Below are 24,909 nucleotides of genomic sequence, written 5' to 3'. Positions count from 1 at the left end.
AAGAAAAATAACTCTTCTTCAGGTGGACTATGTGCCTCACTTTTAATGGGTCATGGTGATACTGAATTACAGGCAGAAAAAGAAAAGGAAGATTTGCTTATATTCTAGAGGCACTGAAAAGCAAAGAACACCAACATCGAACCCAGGCTTTCAAAACACTGTAATAAGTCTTCTCTCCTTTGTTGGTTCGCATCACAGAAGATTCGATTTTTAAATCAAGCTGCCTGTAAATCGTCCTTGATGATGCTAACTTACAATTCAACATACCCCTTTCATCCCAGCATCGTTTGTCACCATTTCATGCCGGCATAATATAATCATACATTTCAGCCTTTGTGAAAATCCAAACAGCAGCTCAGTTTGCGACAGCAGCAGCAGCAGCAGCAGTTGTAGTTCTGCCCTCAACGTCTCTGGAGAGCCCTTTGAATGTTCTCTTGCTTCCAAAAGCCTCAGGTGTTCCTCCGTCTTGCTGCTCATCCAGCAATAATGTCGGGGCGGCCGTTCCCTGCTCTTAATTACTCTGAACCTCAGTACAAGATAATTCCAGCCGGCGACTTCAAGCTCTGGTTCTGCGGTAATCATTGGCTCCATAAAACATTCAGTGGGCCCCGTCTGCGCTCATCGAACCTTGGCGGGAAGGGTTTATTGTCTGTGCCAGCAGACCCAATTCCTCCATGATTGGAGATTGTAAGACATGTGAAAAAGACGATAGAATCGAGTTTTCCATCTGAGAAACAGTGTGGACATTCACACAGAGTCTTAACATTACAAATTTAGTGATATGGACAAGACGAAATGAAAGAGTATGTGTAAAATTGCTGTTGCCGTCTAATTTTCTGTGCTGCACCTTTCATTTGAACAAAAACAAAGCAGAAAAAAAACAAAAATCCAAACACCTTGAATGTCCCATTGAGAGTCTTGTCGGTTTAATATAGATTGAAGTACAGTAGATGTGATGCATTAGAAGTCAAAAAGGGTTATTCCCTCCACCTTTAAGTGCCAGTAAAACAGCTGCTGGTAGCTGACTTCTAATTGAATAGCACTAAAAGTCAAACTGTACAGGCCTGCCTGAAGCTGATAAGCAGGAATGATCACTAAATGGAAGCCTCAAGTACTTGACATCAATAATAAAGAACTATCGCTTGTACTTGTCATTCAGCTGTTCCGACTAGATAAAGTTGGTTCATCTGTCCACTCTGAACCAGGTCAACAAATACTGGATGGATTCCTGGATGGAGTCCTTAAAATGGATTGATCCCCTGGCTTTTCATCAAGTGGTTGTCGTTCATGGTTTTGGGTGACATGTCTCGGCAACTGTAGGATTGATTGACACGAAATGTCCTGCACGGCCATCGGTGATAAAATCAGAAGGCGTGTGAGAAGGACCTTCTTGATATTTTGCGTTAAGTGAAGGTCCACTACAATGTGTGGGCTTTGTTCGTATTAGCATTAGCACATTTTAGCACAGGTTAATTGGTGACTCTAAATTGCCTGTAGGTGTGAATGTGAGTGTGAATGGTTGTCTTTCTCTACATGTTGGCCCTGCGATGGACTGGCGACCTGTCCAGGGTCTACCCTGCCTTCGCCCAATGACAGCTGGGATCGGCTCCAGCCCCCCCGCGACCCTGAATACAGGATAAGCGGTAAACAATGGATGGATGGATGGACATTTTAGCACGCTAGCAAAGTAGGATGATGAACATTATCTGCTTAACACAAGGTTATTGGCATTGAAATTGTGAGCATATTGTCATGTTACCATTAGCATTTAGCTCACTGTTTGTGAGACGCCATAAACAGCTACTTTCTAAAAAAAAGTATTTTGAGAGTTTATTTTTTCCAGAAGTAACAAAACTTGATACTGAATCTACGTCAGATTTCATTCAGCATTAACGTAGGCCTTCCAATTAGCAAAATCCTGAAGATAAATTGTAACCATAAAATAAATGTGCTGCTTTGTATCCCCTTTTAGAAGCAGATGACGGTTTGGCCATCGGGCAGTCCTTCATTATCATCGACTCATACTTTGCAAATTTATCTTTAAGAAACAGGTTTTTTTTGTCAATGTTGAACCACTTTCATCAATCTAATTACAGATACTTATGAAGATTAATCTGTGCTTTATCGCTCTCCGTAATTACAAATGTAATCATACTAAGCAAAAATGCTTACAAATGGGCTTTCTAAGAATTTGAGAGATGACCAACAGAAGTCTGTTTAACTAGCACGTGTGTAGTGTATTCCATAAATCTCTCCATGGGGGCATTGGAATATTAATTTTTAAACCTTTAACATTTAAAACCACAACAACTCGGACCTTCCAATCGTTGCCACAGTTTGGAAGTAGGTTGCCAGGTTGTTCTAAGGTTCAGGAAATGTCTACAGGTGACAGTGTCAGAAAAAAAGAGAGGGAAAAGCTGATTAGAGCTGCCTCTGAGGCAGACGACTTGACGGGAAGCTCAACACTGTGTACACACTCAACAGATAAACACGGGCCCCGGCCCTGGATATTGAGGATCAAGTCAAAAAGGTAAACAGACACTGCAGCTACTAGCAGCGAGGTGGTGGAAAAGTGGCAAGCAGCTGCTATGCACCCCGGTCCTGAACCCATATCATGAAGTCCAGTGACAATTATTGTGTGTTATTGTTATTGGATTCTGTGTCATCCTGTGTTTCGTTAATGCCCCGAGGCATTGTAAACCGTAGTTTCCGTTTATGTGGTCAGCCGGCTCAATTTATAGGCCCTGTCTACGCTGTCTTTTTACAAGCAAACGTGAGACGGAACCCAGATGATGCTGGTTAATACCAGTCGTGTTTGATTTGGTGAAAGTCTTTTTTCCTCGCCTGACCTGCAACACAGTTTGTTCCACAGAATCTTCTGAGAAGTCTTTAGAAACGTCGCAAGAACTCATCAGCAGGGTAACCTTTTTAACTGGGAAAAGACAACTGTCTTGTTTGTGCAGGGCCTTGGATGGGCTGTAGAGGAAATCACTTAACTATGCAGACGTACAGAATAATTCATAGTTGCACAGGAAACAGGGTCATCAGATACTTTCAAAGAATAAACACGACCGGGTTATTAAAGAGAGAAAACATAGCCTGACCAAGTCGTCTGGAACCCGGACGTCTCACTTCCTTCCCTCGGGGCTTCACTGTGAGAAAACCAGTGGACATTGTGCTTTATCCAGAGCTTTGTATGGACTCATAGTTTGGCTCGACATTCTCAAAAGAAGATCCCTGAAGGTCTGTGTAACTCGTTCCAGGTGAATGACTTCGACATTTGAAAAGAAATGCCAGCAAGAAGGGAAAGTGGGGCCTAGTTTGAGGTTCATCCAAGCTCGTGTACGTGTGTGTGTGTGTGTGTGTGTGTGTGTGTGTGTGTGTGTTGAGGAACTTGCAGGTCGTCTCCTTTGCATTCCGCGGCGGACGGCACCGTTCGACTCCTGCACATTTCCCTAACCAGTTTGGCAAACCTCTCCAGCCTCCAGATGAGCCGACTTGCCGTGTCAGAGCACGGAGGCCGTCTGAAATACCGTTATTTGACTTGACAGGAACAGGACAGCCAACAGAGTCCAGAGACCGCACTGTGTCAGTGGAACACAAACAGACTGTGGGATAGATTTAGTGTGCGAGGCACCTGCAGCCCCCTATGTTCACACTCTCCGATGACCCTTTTTGACAGCCTGCTCACAAACACAGCCGTCGCAGCAGAGAAAAGACATGTCCGACTCTCGTGAAAACACGTAGTGAAGAAAGAAATCCCTTCGCCAAGTTCTTGTGCGTTGTTGCTGAACTTATTGTTCCGCTATCACTCAGTTTATGTCAAATAGCATTTTGAGAATTTATACACTGTGCAATAGGCTTCATATCAGACGTATCGTTTTAAAGCCCTGGTTGAATTAGTTTCACCTCAGGCCACACCCACCATTATTAACACCACAGTGATGTCATGGTGTCCTGACACAGCCTGGAGTACATCTCTACATCACAGCAGGAAGGTGGGCAGTTACATCAGCAAAAAGAAGGTTTTCAGCTCTTGTTTAATCAAGCTGAAAGGAAAAATGCTCTTTTAGATCACACCCCCGGTCAAATTGTTCACTGATTAATATATGCTGAAAAATAGCAACAAAAATCAATTTCGTCTTAGTTTTATATCAAAATCCTGTAAACAAAATATGCCCATGCACATCAGCTAATACCTACCGATTTCAACCAATTAAATCATGACATCCATCCAGCCATCGATCAACAAGGTTGTGAGCTAATCTTTTAACAACAAAACAAAATACACATATTTTTGGGGATTTGGGATGACTAGATAACACCTGACTGTGTGTCAGCTGGCAAGAACGTTTATCAAATCGCTGAACTATTTGATGGCATTCCTCTTGACGTAAGACCTAAACTGCAGAGACACAACACTTTAGCAGAAGAGGCGCTAAGTGCCGTTTCACCTCGTCTTTAAAATGCCTCTCAGCCGGACAGCCTGAAAGGCCGAACAGGGAGCATTGCTATGCTGGTACGTCTCCACAGTCGCCTCTACTTTGTTTGTCAATCAGCCGAGGAAGACAAGAGACAAGGTCATCCCACTCCTCTCCAATTTTACACTGTTTTCCAGTCCAATCAATACCGGCCAACATGACTAAATCAGAGAGGTCTCATTCCCCAGTCGCCTGATAATTGGAAGCTGTTAGCGTGGAGGATGGGACAGGAGTATCAATCGGCTCGGCTTTTTTGCTTTCTGTGGAGTAACGCTGATTAGCTTTCCACTAAAAGCTAAAGCTCAAGTGCACGTCCTCGTTCTCCACTTTGGTTAGTCAAGGATGTTTTAAAATACTTGAACTTTTATGGAGGGAAACTCGCGGAAACCTAAAGCCTTCAGTGCTTCTACAGTTGGCAGAGTCTAGTAGTATTGGGCACTCGGATGTGCATGTCTTTTTACAGTGAACTACCCTGCCAAGATGTTTGAATAAAAAACATTTACTTTTAAAAAAGGTGGAACAGCAAATTTATTAGGCTACAATTTATTCTAAAGGATTAAAATGTTAATGGTTTGCCCTTTCTTTGACTTTTCATCAAAGTCAGACTTTATTTAATCAGAAAAGTTTACGTTTCTAGATGCCTCAAATACATCAAAGGTTATTTTTATTATTTTACTTATTATCAGTGCTGAGTATCTTCTTTTCTCCCGGATCCTAATGACACCGTAATTAGTGCTTTACGGGAGGCAGGTCTGCTCAAAAGGTCAAATGGTTTGCTACAAACAAACTGGTCATAAGGACCATCTTCAGGCACATAGTAAGTTTGCTAATCAGAGTGATTACGGTGAAGTCAGTTCAGAGCCGAGTCATTTCCAAAGAGATACAAATGAAGGTCAAGTAAAAGTCAAACAGTTTGGACTAAATCTATGATCAGACGGCATGACCATGAGTTTGAATACAACAAAGAAGTCATCCTCTCTGTCCCTCCCATTTCATATTTCCTATCATTACACTTTAATACATTAAAGCAAGCAAAATGGGAGCCCGTAATACAACAGATAAGTGATGTGACCTTCACATATTGTTCCAGCTCAGTACTTAAAAACACTTGCCTTTATCGAGTGAAACAAAAAAGGTTTTATGCCTTGAAACAAAATGTCCTTATGGAGAAAATACATTTATTTTTGCAGATTAACGAACAGAAACCTTTTAATGCAGTGATTCCTATCTTTAAATTACACTTTGGTGAGATTGTGCGTTCGGTGTAATTACGGCCGCGTCAGACGCCCTTTGTGAACACGACGCTGAGCCTACGGGCCTGAGTGAATCATCTCGACCTTGAGGTTCGCCATCGTCCTACAGCACAGACTCTCCCGATAAGGAGGGCGATGCCTCAGCAGCGCTGTAAACTATGGAATCAGCTCAACAGACAAACAAATAAATGACTCATAGCTCCGAGTACAGCTCTGTCATGGCTCCGGGGTCATTTGAGAGTCCGGGCCCACCTGCTGGTCTAATGCCATACCTTTGCTGCTCAGGTCGAGACATTTGCTCCCTGGGGGTGCCGCCACATAAATTAAATGATGCCAATGATTCCCAACACATTCGGCATGGCCGCCGTGTTGTCAGGTATCACATTCCTGGAATTAATCCAAAGGGACCTGAATCCCCCATTCCTCCTCCCGGAGTTAATTGCAAATCACGGTGTCACTTTTCATGGCGCGCCGGCCGTTCCCTTGAGTGCGGCTCGTCCAATTATCTTGGCTGGTGATTTATTTGGTCACTTCTTTTCTCCTCTCCGTCCCCACGCTAGCATCCTTCATTCACACGCCCTCATTCCCTCTCTCTCCCCCACCCCATCATTCTGCTTATCCTATCCTCGCTTCTCTCATCTTCCCATCTCCTCTCCCTCTCTCTCCAGGGCAGTAATGGTCTGGTCCACCGTGCCGTGGCTCAATAATGAAGCTGCTGCCCTAGAAAAGCGATGTAAATGTCGACTCTGGAATCTGATTCCCCTCCAAGACACATGGCAGTGACGTTTGAATGTGCCAACTTGAGCCAACCGAGCCCCGTAATAAACAGCACGTATGGATCCGAGTTGGACTTCATACTTACTCATCGGGGAATGTTCAAACGAGCAACCGTATAGGCATTGTGCAGGTGGCATTGTGCGACCCTGTCCAGTATGATGTGTTCATAAACAACAGAGAAGAACTGCGACTCCCTCAAGTATTGGTTCATACATCTGGTTGTCGACAGCATTGACGAGCTGTCTGCCTGCTCCTGCTCCACCACTCTGACCTCGCCGAACCTCCTGGATACGATCTGACAGCCGGAGATGCTTCGCTCACCGAGAGGTGCGCGCATCCGTCTATGTGCCATTGCGTTTAGCTGCATTTACATCCGAGGATTGCTGTGCCACTGACCCCGGCTGACGTACATAAAGGCAGTCGGAGAGGAGTTTCCTCTTGTCTGCCCCCACCCCACGTTTTAACTGTCAGTCTCTGTCTGTCTGGAGCCCGTGGAGTAGCCATGCATGCCGTCCCTGCTTCACGAAGATGGTCTCCGTCTGTCAGACTCGTGCTCTCCGAGCTGGAAGTGTAATCTCTAGTACTGCAAACTATAGTCTATAGTTGAAGTCTGTTTGCAACGTTTCTCCTTCGACAAACACAAATAGAGTTCTACCGTGATGTTTTTATGTAAAATAGACCCAGCTTGTCTGCCCAGACCCACTGATGTAAGAAACTGAAAATGGTTTAAAACACATTTTACTGCCATTTATTGGGCTGGGTGAAGGAAAAGTGGATGATGAAGTGGATTTTAAGACAACGTCCCAACATGTTCTTGGTAAATGCATTGTAAGCCGTTACGTTTCTTAATAAACACACAACAAAAAACAATTTTATAGACAAAATTAAATAATATATTTTTCATGTTTTTTGTTCAATGAAATAATTGGTTTAGTCTGGATCCCGTAGGAAATGTTCCGAGGCGCGGCATCGGTCTGCGGTCGGGGGGAATCAACTATCCACGGGCTTTGCTTCCACGCAGATCGTAAACAATCATCGAGCTGTTGCACGCTCGTGCATGTTTACCACATATGGTGTTTGTTTTCCTCGGAGCAAAAATATAAAAATTGACTAGGGGGAAAAAGCAGCGTGCATGTTGCTCATTTGATTAACTGCAACCCAGACTAGTTGACAGCACCAGCAGCCATTAAAAGAGCTTCATCTGAAGGCTCTTCTGTAGTCGCTTCTATATTCAGCTACAGGGGTTTCTGCTCGCAGCTTTTTGCCTCTTTCAACCCTTCGGTATCTGCCAAAGTTGATAGACCGGCATCTAGTTTGATAACTTCTGGTTATGAATTTCAAAATTAGGTTAAATATCTGGGGCCTCTTTCACAAAAAAGCACCCAGCACTGCTAACATGCACATTGCAAATGGTGCCAACGTCATGTTTCACAAATTCCTCTCACGAATTGCAGATAAATGTGTTCTACGCTCAATAGGAGCGTCACCATGCAGGCATCCACCTCGGGAAGGAAGAGGAGGTGCAATTTTTAATGTGTGGCGGTCGCAGGGCAGATGCTGCACGTGAAACGTCGATACGGAGGTGCAGCTCGTTTTCCCGCCACTCACAGTAAGCAAAGCTGCATCCGTCATGCAAAGATCCTCCCCCTCCCCCGGCTCTTTGAAGCGACGGCTTGGACCTGGCGAGGCAACGTGGCTTCATCCAGGCAACTTTCTCCTTCAGAGACACCAGAATAAGAAGGTTCTGCCGCCTTTTTGTAAAACGTATCCGACTCCCTACGCATGAGGGATGTGGAATGTTATGAGACCAGGTGTAACGCGGCCAAGTCAATCAATTTCCAATTAAGCCGTTGCTCCTCAGTCATCCATAATTCTTTTAGCATGTGAGTGGCTTTTTAATCTTTTCATACAGGAGGTGTGCTTAACCCATGTACTCCTCGATGAAAAATGTAAACGGTAGGAATTAATTAAAAGTGGCAATGTGTCTGATTGATCATGCTGAGATTTTCCCAGTGAAATAGATAGGCTGGTTCATTCCTTTTTGATTTAAATCAATGCGTTCAAATCAGCAAGGCACGTCTACCGACGCCCATCCCGTTAATTTACAGCTCGGAGATTTATGGGGTCCTTTCGCCATGTGAACAACGCATCACTCAATCCCACTAAAACCCAAGCAGCTCTTCCTAGGGTCAGACTCTATTGTGGAGAGCACTCGGGACCGACAGGTGGGTCGCAGGAGTTTCATTATGGTCACCAAGTAAATTTCTTCCATAGCCTTTAATTTAATATTTATATCTGCAGGACAACTTTGAGTCGTGAGGGAGCCTGTTTGTTCCTATTGCTGTGACAATCGTAGCTTACTTATAACATGGCATCTAATATGAAAGGCTAACGTACATCCTGATTGTTTCCCTGATGAGGGGGAAAGAAACCAATGAGATACTCTGCCTGAATGCATTTATTTGGTCTGACCTCTTGTAATGGCAGTAAAAATGGTCAGGAATGCTCATTTACACACATGAGAGATAAGGCCTATTGTGCATTGGGTCGTGATGTTTTGTCATATGTCAATTGTCAAAATACTGATCGTGCATTTAGCTTTTGTCTCCAGTCGTTTTCTCTTTTTTATATTCCATGGAATATTTTGTGGGGAATTGAAATTGCAGAGACATTGTCACAGATCGACAGTGAAGCATTACTCAACTCCAGGGAGATAAGGAGGCCTGGTTTTCTAAGTAAAAGCTGTCAGTTTGCCCAGTGCGGAGAATGTGATCGAGCATCTGGCGGCTGCTTACACCACAATCTTGGCATCTTCCTCGATACGGCGATTGATTTAGCTGTCTCGACTGTGTTTTTATTGGCCCTGTGCCCATCCCGGGGCCAAAATACACCTGCAAGACCTGTCAGCTGCTAAAGTTATGACATCATGAGGCCCCTCATAAGGCACCTCCATTGTTTTGAAATGAAGGCACATCAATTTCATGGGCTCCACTGCCCAGCGGATGATTTGTGAGCGCTATTATCCCCTGAAATCGCTCCGGAAAATGGCTGCAGTGTGAAGACGATGGGGGTCGGCTGCTTATACGGAAATGGTATGTTGATTGCGTTACCAGTAAGAGCAAGGTCAGAGATGAGAGAAGATGGTTTCCATAAAGAAAATGTCATTTTAAACGTTCTTTTCGCAAACATGAAAGCACTTCATAAACATGGCAGGACCGTCTTAGACTTATGGCAGAGGAGAAGAAGAGGGGGAGGAAGCAGAAAGAGTGAGAGGCAAGAGGGAGGGAAAGAGTGACCAATAACCTAGATACAAAATCAGCATGCAAGCAGTTCATCTCTCTTCTGGTAGCAGCAGGACCGACTGCATCCGGCTGACAGCTGAAGTTTTCATTTCCAAGCTTGACTAATTCATTATATATTTAAAAAAAAAAACATCCGAGTGCCTGAACGCTCCGTTTGTTACAAACACAAATCTGAGAGATAGAAACTGCTGACTGTTTGAAATAATAATTCCAAAACTTGACCAAAAAGCAACATGCATCTTGTTAGGAGCACAAGTTAAATTTTGTCCGACGCTTCTACCGACTTTACAAAAATAAGCAGATTGTCGATAAGAAATGGTCATTAATTGGGTCCATGCAGCAATTGAACCCACCAATTTTTTTTTTTCCTCCTCAAGAGTTCCTCCCCTTTTTGAACAAATACAAATACAAATCTGTTTGGAGGAAAGCACGGCCGCGTGCTTTCATGAGACCAGCCGCCACGAAACACAATACGTGGTCAAATGTTAAAGTTATCTGTGGAGTGCAGAAGTGAAGGAGCCTCTTCACCACTCGGTTTTCCACACCTGCACTGAAGGATTTCAATTCACTGGCAAAGCGCTCTATGGCAGCGCAGACTCATTCTGCTGGGCTGAGATAAAACACACACACACACACACGAACGTTATGAAAAAAAAGTGAAATAATCAGTTCCAAAGAAACGGCTGGGTATTAATCTTGAGCAGACTGCAGGACGGTACCTCCCAAAGGATTGCGAGATGATTTGCAGAGGGATTTAGAAGATGATTCACAGCTTGTGGAAAAAAAGGAATACGCCAATGTTTTTCCAAAATACTACTATTTATCATCTTCTTAATTAATGGTTAAATTTGTGCGGTGAATATATGCAGCCTTGAGGCTTTGTTTGTAATTATAAACTCGCAAATGGTCTCTTATTGTCCTCTTTTGGTCACCATCACAGTGCTATTGCAAACAAAAGTACAAAACCAGACATTGTGCCTCATTATGTATGCAGAAGTGTCCATATCCCCCACTAATAATGGATATGATGATTTATGCCGGTTTTAATTACATGCAGATTATTGCTAACATCTGCTTTGGGATTTAAAGGCTTGATTTGAAAAGCTGCTAAAAGTCAATAGTTCCTCTAAAATGTTACTCCAAATCCTCCAATAGGATAACAGCGTTCAAGAGTAGTGTAATAGTGGAATGTTCCCCAAATTAACGTCAGTGTGTGGAAGAAGGATGTAAAATTTACAAAAGAAATGACACAAATGGAATTTCGAGAGAGAGCCAATAACTTCCACTAATATTTGCTCAACCCATAAATCTGTGCTATTCTTTGGAGAAATATTCCCCGCTATTTAACTTCATATCAAAAAAATATTAAGAATACATCATTTTAGTAAGTCACCCCTAAAAGAAGCATCCATTGTGCTACTTCACCTCTATCTTTGAGACCGAAACAAAGCCTCTGAAGTCTCCGCCAAAGCCGCCATGTGATCCTCTCAATTCCAATTTCTCTTGACTGCAGCTTTTCAGATGCAGCCCGTGACATGTATGATTAAAATCCCTGGTGGCATCTTATGAAAGGACCAGCCAGTTGCCATCAAGATTATTGTTAAATGAAAGAACGGTGGAATTTCATCTAATCTCCTTGTGAGGGATTCTCTGATTGGCTGTGATGTGCAAATCTAAGCTTTGTTATGTCTTTGGCGTTTCTGCTTAATTTGATGGTGAGAGAGGCCGACAGCAAAGGTAGGGGAGAGAGAGAGGTGATGTATTCCACCAGTCAGGACTCTCAAAGCTATGAGACGCAATGTATAACTCCAATACAAACCCATTATTATATGCATGAAACCAAAAAGTTGAGTTATTTTTATTGATATGACTTACTGACTCATGTGAAGTTACGTCCATTTAGCTTCGGTTTTGTAACAGATGTACTTATTTCAACCCAAACCATTATCTTTTTAACCTAACCAAGTAGTTTTGATGCCTAAACTTAACCTTAAATGTGAAACCAACGTGGAAGTGGCTCAATCTTGCATTCTTTCTACTGGCCATCAGAGGGCGACTGCTCTGGAGAAGTCTGATTGTATATCAGACTTCTCCAGAGCTTCTCGCTTGATACTAACTCAGTAAACATGACTTTGTGGTCTCAATCTCTAGTTTCAAGTCTTCTTTAACATGACATGACGTTGATTTAGTAAATGATGATGAGTAACCCATTTACCTCCACCCTCTTATGTCACTTCTGGTTGCATAAAAACAAGATGGAGGCCAGACTGCCTAACTTGAGGCTTCAGACTAATGGATGACACAACAAAAAGGCCTTTCCTGATGCCGCTGAGAAAAAATATGCCGAGCAGGGAAGACATCCTGTTGTTTATATGGTCGTCACGGAGTGATTATTAAAAATCTCTCCCTCTCCCTGAACCCTCACCCTCAACGTTTTTCATCCTTTTGTAAAATTGAGAGCTTGGTCAAGGAAGTGATTTTCACTGAGGAGAAGATGAGCGGTGTAAAAGCAAACTTTTCAGTAGCACAGATTTGAAAGTCTGATGGAATGAATTTCCATAAATATGCAGGTGGTGGAGCAAAGACTAAATTGGTCTGCTCGCCTGAAGTTTGAACATTTTTCTGGTCTATTATAAAATCTCTGAAGCTTTTCTTTGTATTAAAGCCATTTGAGAACTCGTAAACAAAACATTAAATCTCAAGTAAATACTTTTATAGCTGCGGATTCTCTTCCCACGCACACACACACAGACAAACACACGCAAAACACACACACTCGCTAACCACTTCATGTTATTTGCTGCACCTGTTCTTCATTTTCACTCAGTGACAGCCTAACACAATGAACATGCATTTGTTCAACTCAAAAGGTAGCATCAATTAAGGAAAAAAAGAGAAAAAAAACCCAACCAATTGTGATGTTGTTCGTGTCAGCATCAAAGAGACTCTTCAGTGATTCCTTTGTCAGGATAAACGTCTAGTTGCAGCCGGGTGGAAAACAAGTAGCTTCAAGTAAAGTGAAGTCTCAAACTCATTACAATATTACTATATTATAATAGTACCTGGACTGTGTCTCATATACATTACCATTTTTGAACATCCTGCTTAGTACATTTCTTGGCCACAATTCTTTTAAACAATTTTCTTAAATCTAAGGAATGGCCTTAAAACAACCTTAAAATCCAGTATTCTGAGCCTAAGAAAAAGAAATCGAACAGTAAGCTGGAATAAGGGAGTGAAAATTCAAATCAATATTTAATGGAGCACATTGATGAATAAAGCAACATAATAGGAAATGTGGGAAAGGAACACATTCAGAAATATGTTCCCTTAAAAGGAAAAATAATCTGACCTTCAGAGATTCAATTCTGCACAAATGAGAGAAAATGGGAAGATGTGCTTAGAAAAGGTAAAGAAGAAGGTCTTCCTCTTTGCCTGCTGCACACAACAGTAAGACGTGGAAATGTTTAATCCACACAAATGGTTTTGACATTGGGCGCGCCGAGGAGCGTAAACACTTGAAGCGACACCAATCTGATTTTCAAGTGGAACTGGTGCAGAATCTCGTCGGTTGCCGATGAATATCATCAGGCCAGGGAAACAACTCAGCAGAAAGCTAATAAGCCAACACCAGGAAAGATTCATAGAGAATACAGACCAGCTCACATGACAACACTGCCACATGTTGACCTACGACCCCCAACAAATAACACCACGTAATTGTGTCGGCCCATTTTTTGGGATTATCATTACTATGTCACAAACATTCAAGCAACAGGTCAGGAGTCCATTTTAACTATATGCTGATGATCTTGTATTAAGTAATTATAGTGGTGAAATAAATGAATTCCATCCGTCCATCCATTGTCTACCGCTTATCCTGTATTCAGGGTCGCGGGGGGGCTGGAGTCGATCCCAGCTATCATCGGGCGAAGGCAGGGTTCACCCTGGACAGGACGCCAGTCTATCACAGGGCCAACATGTAGAGACAAACAACCATTCGCACACACATTCACACCTATGGGCAATTTAGAGTCATCAATTAACCTATCCCCAAATAAATGAATTCGTTTTTAAAAATAAAATATGATAATGATATACAATATTTGCTCGACAGGAACTCTACATACTGTATGTGTGACTAGCAGAGGTAGACTGGTAAATTTGATGACTAGAGTCGTTTGTCAAGTTAAAAACAAAACAAAAAGACTTGCAACTCAAAGTGGACTTCAACAGCAACGTTTGATACCTTTCAAGTCCAAATATTAGACAATTCCGCAGATCTTTTTTCTAAGAGGAAGCTCAGTCACACTTGTTTGAAAAAACTTGTTTAAAAAGTATTTTTTTCTGAATTTAATATATTATTATTTGTGTTAAAACTGTTAAAAAGGGCAATACATTTTATGGAGAGATTATTATGACTTTTTTGAGGATTTGTCACTTGACCTGGCACTTGAGTCCAAGAACGTACTTGTGACTTGAAAAACAATGACTTAATAGCGCCTCTGATAATAAACTCAATGGCTCAAAATTGAATTTAAGTGACCGGGCCGAGTAAACGCACTACACTTTTACAGATTTAACAGAGTATCTGGCAGGCAGATGATGATGAAAATTAGCCCCATTAGCTCCGAGTGGCACCGTGTCAGACAGAGGGGACCGGGGAAAGGCAGCAGCACACACACACACAGCAACACACACACACACACACACACACACACACACACACAGCTAAGTAAACTCTCCGGTCTAATAACCGGAGCCTTCTGCCCTGAGGTTAAACAGATCCACTAATCACTCTCTGTGTTTGGTTTGGGCTTTGCGTTCATCCGCGAGGCTCCCGGAGAGCGACGGGACGTCCGTGAGATTTGCAGCTCTGGCTCGTTTGGCTTAAATGTGCAGGTGCAGAAACGTTCCACCCACTGCAAAGAAGACAGATTAGGCAAGATACAGATTTAAATAAAACGCTGGCACTTCTCCACGCATATTTAGTGACTTTGGATTTCTTGATCGATCAGAGCGGCTGGTTAAATGAAACAACATTTTCCAGCAGACCGTGCATGCAGATCAGTCTTGTATATTGGATGTTCAGATCGTCCAGAGAGATGCAGAGTCAGTGGAAGATTGATGCGTCGGCCTGCAAATAGGCTGCCAGCCAGTTACATAATCGAGCCTTTTTTATCCAGACACATTCCCCCCCCTGCTGGGATGTTGGCTCAGAGCAGATAATGAAGAGACAGTGTAGATGTCCAACGAGATCTATGATCAGGTTTTCAGACTTGGCGAGGCAACCCTTCCCTCCTCCCTGCATCATAATGCTGATGCTGCAATAAAAGCAACAGCCCACACTTTGAAGGAGGGCCCCGGCAGTTGTAGTCGGGGGACACCAAGTACTCAGAAATTGCATTACAGCCGTTCCCTTCAGAGTATTTAAAAATGGAAACACTAGAAGGCTTGTTTTATTGCTTGTGCTCTCAATGAGGTCTTTCCAAAGCACTTCTGACAGTTCATCGCTGTGTGAACGCGTTTCTCTACAGCGCTCTGAGGGGGGGGGGGGATCTCGTGGCGATGCAGAATTCATCAGACATAAAGCAGCAGCTGCAAAGAAGGAGGATCCTGAGGTGAAGTTGTGATAAGTGAACGTGTGATAAGGGAACGTGTGATGCGAGCAGTTTCATCTCGGCGGGTTGGCAAACGCCTTTTTCCGTAGATGGCACGCCACAGCTCTCTCCCGCGTACAGGTCTCCGCTTGATGTAATTGCGCCGGATTGCTATTCAGAGGTAACCCGCAGTGAACCACACTCATAATGAATGCAAGTCTATTTGAAGAACCTTGAAATGGATAAAGCTTTGCTCTGCAAGTCTGCTGTCTCGGTTTGCTCTCACGCGAGACAAAGAACATGCAAACCCTCACAACTGAGAAGCATTTTTGTTTGGAAAATTACTGAAATGATCAAACAGAACAGTGGATTAATTTGTCAGTGTATATATTTAAATGTTATTTGTCAAGCCATTCAAAAAGTATAGATACACAAGGAAGAGGAAAGAAAGAAAATCCCAAGGTAGAATATATATATTTCCTATATTAGAACCCATATGCAAACACAGACAAAGGGACACAAGGAAAAGGGTTCTGAATTATTTAGGTGTACATTTTAAGTAGAAGAGGAATTGGGAAGAGGCTGGTGGAGGAGTGAACAATGGTGAGGAGAAGGAGAGGCTTTATATACTGTGGTTGATGAGGCTTATGGGAGGCAGGTGTGCTGGCTGGGTGAGGGGCTGATGAACCGCAGGTGAGTGAAAGTAGAGAGAGAGAAGCCGAGGGAGCCAAACCACACGCACACACACACACACACACACACACGCATATACCTACAAATGTTCCAAATTATCATGCAAGTCATGTATCAGTAGGATTTCAGTTAAATAAACTTTTATTGTTTTATTTTTGCTTGTTTGATTCCTCCTATCTTTTTAGATAACTGGTATCGATCTCAGACAGGTTTGTTAATTAGTATGCCAGGTGATCTCAATTAAAGGGAAACCTACTTAGGTTGTTCAACATTATTAAGCAAGTCACAGTTCTCATGCAATGTTGGGAGGGAGAAAGATCTTTCTGAAGGTGGAAAGCGTGAAGTAGTGCAATGTTTTGCAAAAGGCATGAAAACAATGGTCAGATAAAGGGTTAGTAAGGAAAGTTTCTGTCAGGCAAATTAATAGTATTAAAAGTTCACCTATAAAAAAAAGCCACTGATGAGCAGCAAACAGGTATTTGAGGCTGCTGGTGTCTCTGGAGTCCAAAAGAACCTCTCGATACAGGATCCTTTAGAGGCTTGGAGTTGTGTCGGCCACCCCTAACTAATACTCAGAAGTAGAAATGTTTTCATTTGGCTCAGAGATGCATGATGACTAATTTTCAAACAGTTTTATTCACTGATGAATGCCGCACTACACTGGATGGTCCAGATGGATGGTGTTTTGGATGGTTGGTGAATGGCCACCCTGTTCCAACAAGACTGAGTGATGTTTTGGGCTGGAGTATTGGGAAATGAGATGGTAGATCCGTTATGTCCCGATACGGAACCGGGAGTAACCATTGATGTTAATGGACAGAAAGATGGATGGGAGGCACTTGTTGAAAGAAATTGTCAGTACAATTTTATTAATGAAAAAATGAAACGAACAAAAGGAACCATGCCGGTCACCAAACAGAAAATGTGCTTGCCACACAAACAGGCAGAGGCCGATCTAAAACAAAGTTAGGGTACTGACAAACCAAAATCCAAATCACAAAACTGAACTGCGAAAATCATGTTGTGTGGCCACCATCATACCCTGACCTCTACACTATTGAGAACCCGTGGCGCATCCTTAAAAGGGAGCTCTGTGAGGGTGGGTGGTATACCTCAAACCAGCAGCTCTGGGAGGCAATACTGTCACCCTCAAAAGGAAATACAGGCAGAAACATGGACTTACAAGTTCAATGGATGAGAGTTGTTAAAGTGATATCAAAAAAGGGCTCATATATTAATTTGCAACTTCGTCTGTAAATATGTTTTTTAATTAGGGCCCGAGCGCCGACAACGTCGTGAAGGCCCTATTGTAATTGCAATGTTTCTCATTATTCTTGCACGGAAGTAACTCGCGTTTCGGAGACCTCAGCATAGCACCCAATACCCAAAGATGTTCCAAAAGTTTAGGGGCGTGACCAGAATGATGCCATGACTGCGCTACTATTTTGAAACTTCGCCAAAAGCATCAAAGCTGTTAAAACTTCAGTGTTTCTTCTCTCATCTGCTCCATAAAATATCATACTTGATAAGAGTCCCGTCCTGAACACGTCTGCACTGCACTGCAATTTTGACTCACAGTCAGAGCACCACCTAATGGCGACAGGAAATGTGACGGATTTTATGGCCTTTTTCTGAGTAACAGCCCCCCCTTTAGGTTGGGCATACGTGCATAAAATGTTTTTGCTAGCTAGACCATGTGGTAATGTACAAAAAAGCCTCTTGGACCCACCACCTAAAGTCAAGAGGCAAAACCTGTTTTTAACCACCTGCGTATCAGCTCTGTGACTGTAAATAGAGGGGGAGGGGAAGGAGAAACACTAAGGGGACTCAGAGAGATGTCAGGGAGGCATGAAGAAGATGTGACCTCTGTCACTGTTTAATACCTGCTAATGATTTTATTAATTGTCTCATCTGCTCCAAACTTCACATGCACCTCAGACACCTGTCAGGGAGATAGATGGCTTTGAATGTCGCTTGTGTCTAAACTTGCACCACGAGAAGGTGGCCGCAGCACAGGTAGGCGGCTGCAACACTACCATGTGACCACAGGCACTCCACGACCGCATATGAGCGAGGGCCCGTCACATCACTGCTTGCAGTTTTAATTGAATTGTATTTCTTTTTTGAGATGATCTGCTCATGCAACCGATACAAACAATTTCTGTTTCTGTTCTGTATGTACATAATCATTTTTGAGTTATTTTCAAAATGTTTAAACAAGCTGTTCTCATCTTCAGTAGTTTTGCTTGTAATAACATCCACACTATGACAGGATTGCAGGATTTCAAAAATCCATAATTGTATTGACTGTTAAGGAAAAACAAACAAAAATGGTACGTGCAAAATCATTTGGAACATACACACACACAGAGACACACCAAACTTAATACAAGCACCAGAGCCCTCAACTGTTATTTCCACCACTTCTGACAAAGCTTCATAGCGTTTTTAAGTACCAATCGAAATGTGTTCATTTGAGAGAATAATTACTATTCCTTCAGTTTCAATGTTTAGTTTTTTATTGACTCACTCGGGCTCATTTAACATCTATACTTTCTTTGTGCCAATTTACACCACAGACACACATGTGGGTGAAGTATTACAGCATTAATGACGATAATATTAATTACATTCTCTTATACTTTTCGTTAAACATTTTCAAAAAGGACATATATAGGAGCTTTATCAATGTATCGCAACAGTCATTGCATTCCAAAATGATGAGTTTGAGGTGACACACGTTATACGCGTCAGTTAACACCAGCTCTCTGAAGACGCTGATCTTTATGAATCACTCTCAATTTGAAGCTAATTTGCATACAAAGGTGCAGATTTTGCACCGAGACGCTGTATTCTTGGCAACGCGGTTCGTGATACAGTTTTAAAATAACTTTTTTTTTGTCTTATTTGGTTAGGTCTAGCGGCAGGGAAAGCCGAGCAACTTGGTTTTACAAGGAATCTTTGCCCTCAAACAGAAGAAGCCTATTTTTTCTTAAGAGTTTGGCAGCCTGTCACTGTGAGCTATGGTTTTATATTCATAATTTATCATTTATAGCCACGCCATAGCTGTTCCATCCAAATACCGCTCCATCTCCATCCTGTTGCCAAAATGAGCATAAAAGCATCTCTAAAATATCCCTTGAGAAGCTTCGTGAATATTTTTCACAGATGCTCACCGATGTTGCTGAACAATCAATTTAAAGATCTCTTACCCAACGCCTTTTCCCGCCCTTCAGTCCTCCACAGGTTGCCAGGCCCCTGAACATTAACCGATATTGACTCAGCAATCAAAAAGGGACACAAACAGTCATCTAAAACGCATTCATGAGCAACGTTATCAATGTGATTAAACGGCAACAATTATCTCACTATTCTGGCTGATCAATCTGGGAGATACGACAGCCCATCCTGGTGTAAATGTGATTAAGTTGGCAGCCCAGCCAGCTTTGAAGGCCTGTAATAGAATATCTTGAAGGTCTTATAGGTGTAAAAACAACCAAATTTGATTGCACACACAATAATTATTAATTTATTATTATAATATCACACACACACATGATTTCACTTGAAGCAGCAAAGAAACCTATCTTAGGTCATGCCACTCCACAGCCAATCAGTATGCAGCATATGGTTTCTCATATGTTAAGCCTTAGTGGACATTTATTCAGAGTTCCCAGATCTGCTCATGGGGGATTTAACAGAGATTACAATCCACGTCCAAGGCTGCCTTTTTCTCTCTCTCGATATTTTAAACCCTTATCATCATCTGACAAAATTTATGAATAATTTTCATCATCTTGTAATGCGGCAAGATGCTGGTGGCTTTTCAAATCTTCTCCCCGACGTGATTAGTTAACATTGAAGTACACTTAAGTTTTTTTTAAGCAATGTCTGGTCGGACCAACAGTTTTTTCTATTAGCATAATAAATGAATCACCAGAGACGAAAGATCATTAGGCAGATTTTCACCACGGGGAAATCATTTGGACAACGTATCGTCTAACAATGTGAGACTGCAGCGATGCATCACGCGGCCTCGACATGTTTCAGCCTCCAGCTTTCCCCCCCAAATTCTTCAATCACTGAAGCCCTGCTGGTGTTCACATTGTGCTGGAAGGAAAACCTCATTTTTTTCAAGGCAGCTGTTTCTTTTTAAAACGCAATGGCTCTGCGTTTCCTCCGCCGTCCCGCGTTCTGTGATTAGTCATAACAGTGCATGGCATGACGCAGACAGTAACGGCTAATGTGTCCGATGCGGCGACCTACCATAAACACGACTTGTTATCATCACACCACATCTCTTCGCTAGCGCCAGACTTAGTGCACTAAACATCTCCTCAAGTGTTTATCCTTTTATCAGCCGCTCCCGTCTTTCCCTCAACTTCCTCAGCTCAAGACATTTTCTCCGCCTGCAGTTCAAAAGCAGGTGTGACATTCCTTCGCTTCCCGCTCATCATATGCTAAAAGACATAAACAGCGGCGCGTTAAGAGTTGAGTTTTATAAAGCGTAAAAAAAAAAAGGCTTGGGTTTAGAGATTTCCCGCAAGGTGCTCTGGTTGCAATTTGCATTTAAACATGAGGTGTGCCTGATCTGGAAATATGAGTGAGAGTGCTGCTGGGATAATGGTCTCGGAGGGCTGTGGCTCCCATGCAGGGTGCAGACACACACACACACACACACACCTAGTGAACTAAGGCCACAGTCATTTACATCGGAGGCGGTCAAAGCCACAATAATTTTCCTCCTAAGTGTCGGGCAGGATGTGTACATTATGTATATCGGGTGTTACGGGTCCGTAGGGGTTGAGGACTGTAATTTACATTGAATCTTAAATCACCTCCGTGTAACTGTTCTACCCTTGAAACAGCTTCTGATCAGGGAGGACCAGAAAAGAATCCCTTTACGGTTTCGCCAACATCAACATTCTGCAGTTGAGTCAGTGACTTAAAGAGTACAGTTTCCGAGCTCTAACCCCCGTGTCAGTTCTTCATTTATCTCGTTCCATGATTGAAGCTTGCTCTGCTTTACAGTATGAAGGTGGGGAAAAGGCACACATTGTCATTCATGTCACATTCCTACAAAGTTTTTATCAGACATATGCAACAATACCACAATTCTTCCAAACTTCTTAAAAAAGGCACCGTTTCACATTCAGGGTAATATGCTTATTTGCCTTTGTGCAGGGGAGCTGGTTAAGCTTAGCTTATCTTTGAGAATGTAAAACCACCTTGTAAAAGTTGTTGTCATATTCCTTGTATGGATGAACGTCAGAGGTATATGTATGTTATTATTAGAGTTGCTGGTAGGCGGAGTGTGTTGCAAGAATACAGAAAACCATATTTCCCTAAACAAACTTTTAATTATACCTTCACCTTTCTTTGACTATGGACCCACAATTTTAAGACCATCTTAAACTGTTGGCGTTGAACGTCTAAAAGTGATGTAATCAGGGATCGTGAAGAGCATACGATTAATGTTGTGTGACTTTCTTCTCCTTTTTTTTTGAAACAGTGGCCATGGCTGATAACCATGAAGCTGGAGCCAGACACGCCCATCGCCTCCTCCTGTCAAAAAGAGTCTCTCCGGTGCAACATTGAACACACACACTCCGAGTATGCCATCCGAGTGCGACAAAGCCCAACGGACTGCTTAACACCCGCTGTAAGTGCTCCCACACTCTGACACCGCAGTAATGGATTTGGAGTGTTTACTCATGGCACTCACGCCAAGTCAAGCCCCAAATGAGCCCGACTCATCCCCGGCTCCGTGACTCATTATCAATTCTGTTCAAATATCATAAGGGCATCACACCCGCTCTGTGCACACATGCTCCACACATTTCCTTAATTCCATTAAAAAAAAAGAGTGACGTCTGTCTTATGACGTATGATTTGACCTGCTCGTGGGTCACACTCAAATTTATGTATCGCATATTAACATTTTGCATAACTCCTTTCAAAAGCAGAATCACTCCACCAAACCTGGCAGGGGGCATTAATAAATCATGTATTCACAATATAAATTGTATGCATCATTCATGTGAAATAATGCGGTCATTAGGCATACAGGTAATTTGTCGAACGCTTGGTACGCGGTCACATTGGGTCTGACATTCTTTAAGGGAAGTACCTGAGATTTCCTGCACTGACGTTGGCACATGGCGGCGAGTATTGAGTGACATCACAGACCCTTTTTTTTAAGTGCAATAACCAACGACTAAAATGAAGTGACTGAGGGGGTGATTTTTTTTTATCAGAAAAGAAAATGCATGGATTTAACAATGCTATAGCCTCAGAAAGGCTAGATAACAACAGAAGGCTAAATAAGTTTTGGAATTTACGAATGATTTGGCTACAAGTAGAAACAGCTGTTTGTTCTCTCTTCCTCTTTACAAGCACGGAAAGCCAGCAGGCTTTGAAAGCAACTATTCCTTCTGTCTGTTGATCTCTGGTCTGTTTCAGCACTAAGGACAGCTCCGCTCTGACACACGACAAACAGCTCTACCCATGATATTTGCATGTATCTCAGCCAATCATTTTGATGTTTTTGCAATTTTTCTATCAATACATGACGCTTAAACAGATGCTGAACATGCACATATTGTAAAGTTATGTGATCAAACACTGAAATTGACACAACAAAGAAGTCTTAATCAACATCATATCAATTAATGCAAGTCAGGACTCAGATATTATACACACACTTGAGACTTCAAAGGTAGTTGGAGAGGACGGCAGGTAGGCGGAGCTTAGAAACCTGGTGGTGGATTAGCAACAGTTGGAGATTGAAACCTGTCGGGGTTTGCGGTCGAGACCAAGGGCACGGTGGGGGTACACGCTGAATCTGGATTAGTGGCCCGAGCACCACTGTTAGTCCGTCTGCTTTTGAAAAACTCTGAATCTGCCTCTTCTTTTCTGTGCAGCGTAATCATGCATGTGTGCTAGTTTCGCTAATGGCAGCGTTCAGGAGGATCAAATCAAGGACACAAGGCTTTTATTCATAAAACATATATATATCAGACCCTTTTGTCTTTGGACCGTGAACTACAGACTGGAGTTGTGAATCCTGTGTATTATGTTACAGTAATTCTGAGACCTTGAACAAACAAACAGCGTAGTGCTCAGAGTGGATGAGTTACATGCATGAGGGCAACATCTCAGGTAAGTAGACGGCATACTGAAGTGACACACTAATGACATTCCCATCGGCCTCAGCTGGACGTTGTGCTTGCTGCTAATCAGATAAACCAAGATGGCGAACGTGGTTCATGCTGTATCAGCTCGTCATCGTGTCGGCATTGTCACCTTAGCATTTACCTCAAGGCACAAATCTGCTTGCTTATAATAATAATAATAATAAATAATTCAAAATGGTTCATGTGGCTCAGTTTGCAGCGAGCCGTGTGATTGCATCAGATGTTTCCAAAGGTCATTAGATCAGAGGTCGCGCTGTCGCGCCAGATGATCTCTGCAGACAAAAAGGGACATCGTGTGTTGCACTTATCAACAACCACACTTCACACCGTGGGAACACACTCACACACACACACTATTTGATGGTGGTCCACCTACTACACTGTGTAGAGCTGTCCAGACCAATATCTCAAATGGAATTGCGACTTTCGTTTCACTGAGATTGCGATTGTGTGTAGATGCTTGTGTGTCAGTCTAACTGCATGTCTGCCTCTCCCAGTGTGTGTGTGTGTCTAAGTGGCCGCATATTCATCTGTCTCCATTTTTTTCCTTCTTCTCCCCAGAGTGTGATTTTGCACATAACACCCGTAAAGGACCGTCAGGTCAGTTCTGTGTCAAGCCAGCCAAATCCCTGGCACAGATTAACAGGAGAGGGCAGCGCCAGCCTTTGAGGGCAAGAGTAGTGGGAGCAGTCGTGCCAATTAGGGAGCCCAGCAACCAGGCCACCCGGCCCTACGCTCACCCTGGCTGGCTCGAGATAACACGAGCCGACACACATGCTCAGACAGATAGGCGGAAGGGGGGAGAGGGGGGGGGTGGTACCAACTCATAACTTGGTAGCTTATGTGGCGCGGTGCCAAACATCATCCATTAGCTGCAACGGGGGCCCAGAGCGTGCTGCTAGAAGTGTCAAATATGCATGAGGGGTGCGGAGGTCCATGTCCTTTAATCCTCCAGGCAATTAATACAATCGTTTTCCAGGGCCAAGCACCCAGATGAACGCATCAAACCCTCTCCGGTGAATATTTTCCCAGGTAGGCTAATTTACAGGTACGTTAGCCGCAGGCTCGCTTTTATGGATTGGAGCTGTCTGGAAGCCGACGGCAGGCTATACATTGAGAATTGCCCGCAATGATGTATGGGGGCTTTGGGGAGAACAGTGGAAAACGCTGCTGGAAGAGCTGATTTTATAGTCAAAATGCATTCAGTTCTGCTTATTGTATTGCAACGCTGACTGAACGGTGATTTGATGGTTAATTTGCAGGCTCAGTTTTTATGCAAGTTGTCGTCGAGAAGTAACTTAATGTCGACATTCATTTGAAAACTGACTGTCAGAGAGAATCCCATTTTTTTTCTCCATACGGCCCAAATGTTTTCATCTCGTTTCATCCGTCTTCAGTATATTGTAAAGCATTTAATTCCGCCTTGCTTTTGTTGTTGCTTCTGCAGATGTTTTTAGCCTCGAGTCAGATATTGATTGAAATGTTCAGCCTAGTGTGAGGGGGGGGCATTCGGTTGGTGGGGAAGCAGTATTGATTGCACTTAAAGTGACAAGATTGAGGAGGCCCACTTTGACACGTTATCCCTATTGCCGCCAACAGGCAGCGTG

The 24,909-nt window shown here is 42.9% G+C and overlaps 1 protein-coding gene across 2 annotated transcripts in view; it reads left to right on the top strand.

Annotated features, from left to right (window-relative positions):
* The window catches only part of chrm2a (cholinergic receptor, muscarinic 2a), a 63,707-nt gene that overhangs the window by 5,767 nt on the left and 33,031 nt on the right, over positions 1-24,909 (top strand). For both annotated transcript variants that reach the window (XM_084039099.1, XM_084039100.1), the window contains exon 2: positions 21,619-21,768. The gene's annotated coding sequence lies outside the window, so the exon portion shown is untranslated. The remainder of the gene's footprint in view (positions 1-21,618; positions 21,769-24,909) is intronic.

Source organism: Eutrigla gurnardus, assembly GCF_963514095.1.
Source record: "Eutrigla gurnardus genome assembly, chromosome: 21".
Lineage (NCBI taxonomy): Eukaryota > Metazoa > Chordata > Actinopteri > Perciformes > Triglidae > Eutrigla > Eutrigla gurnardus.
The sequence above is the reverse complement of the archived record's forward strand: the minus strand, read 5'-3'. Positions and strand labels throughout refer to the sequence as shown.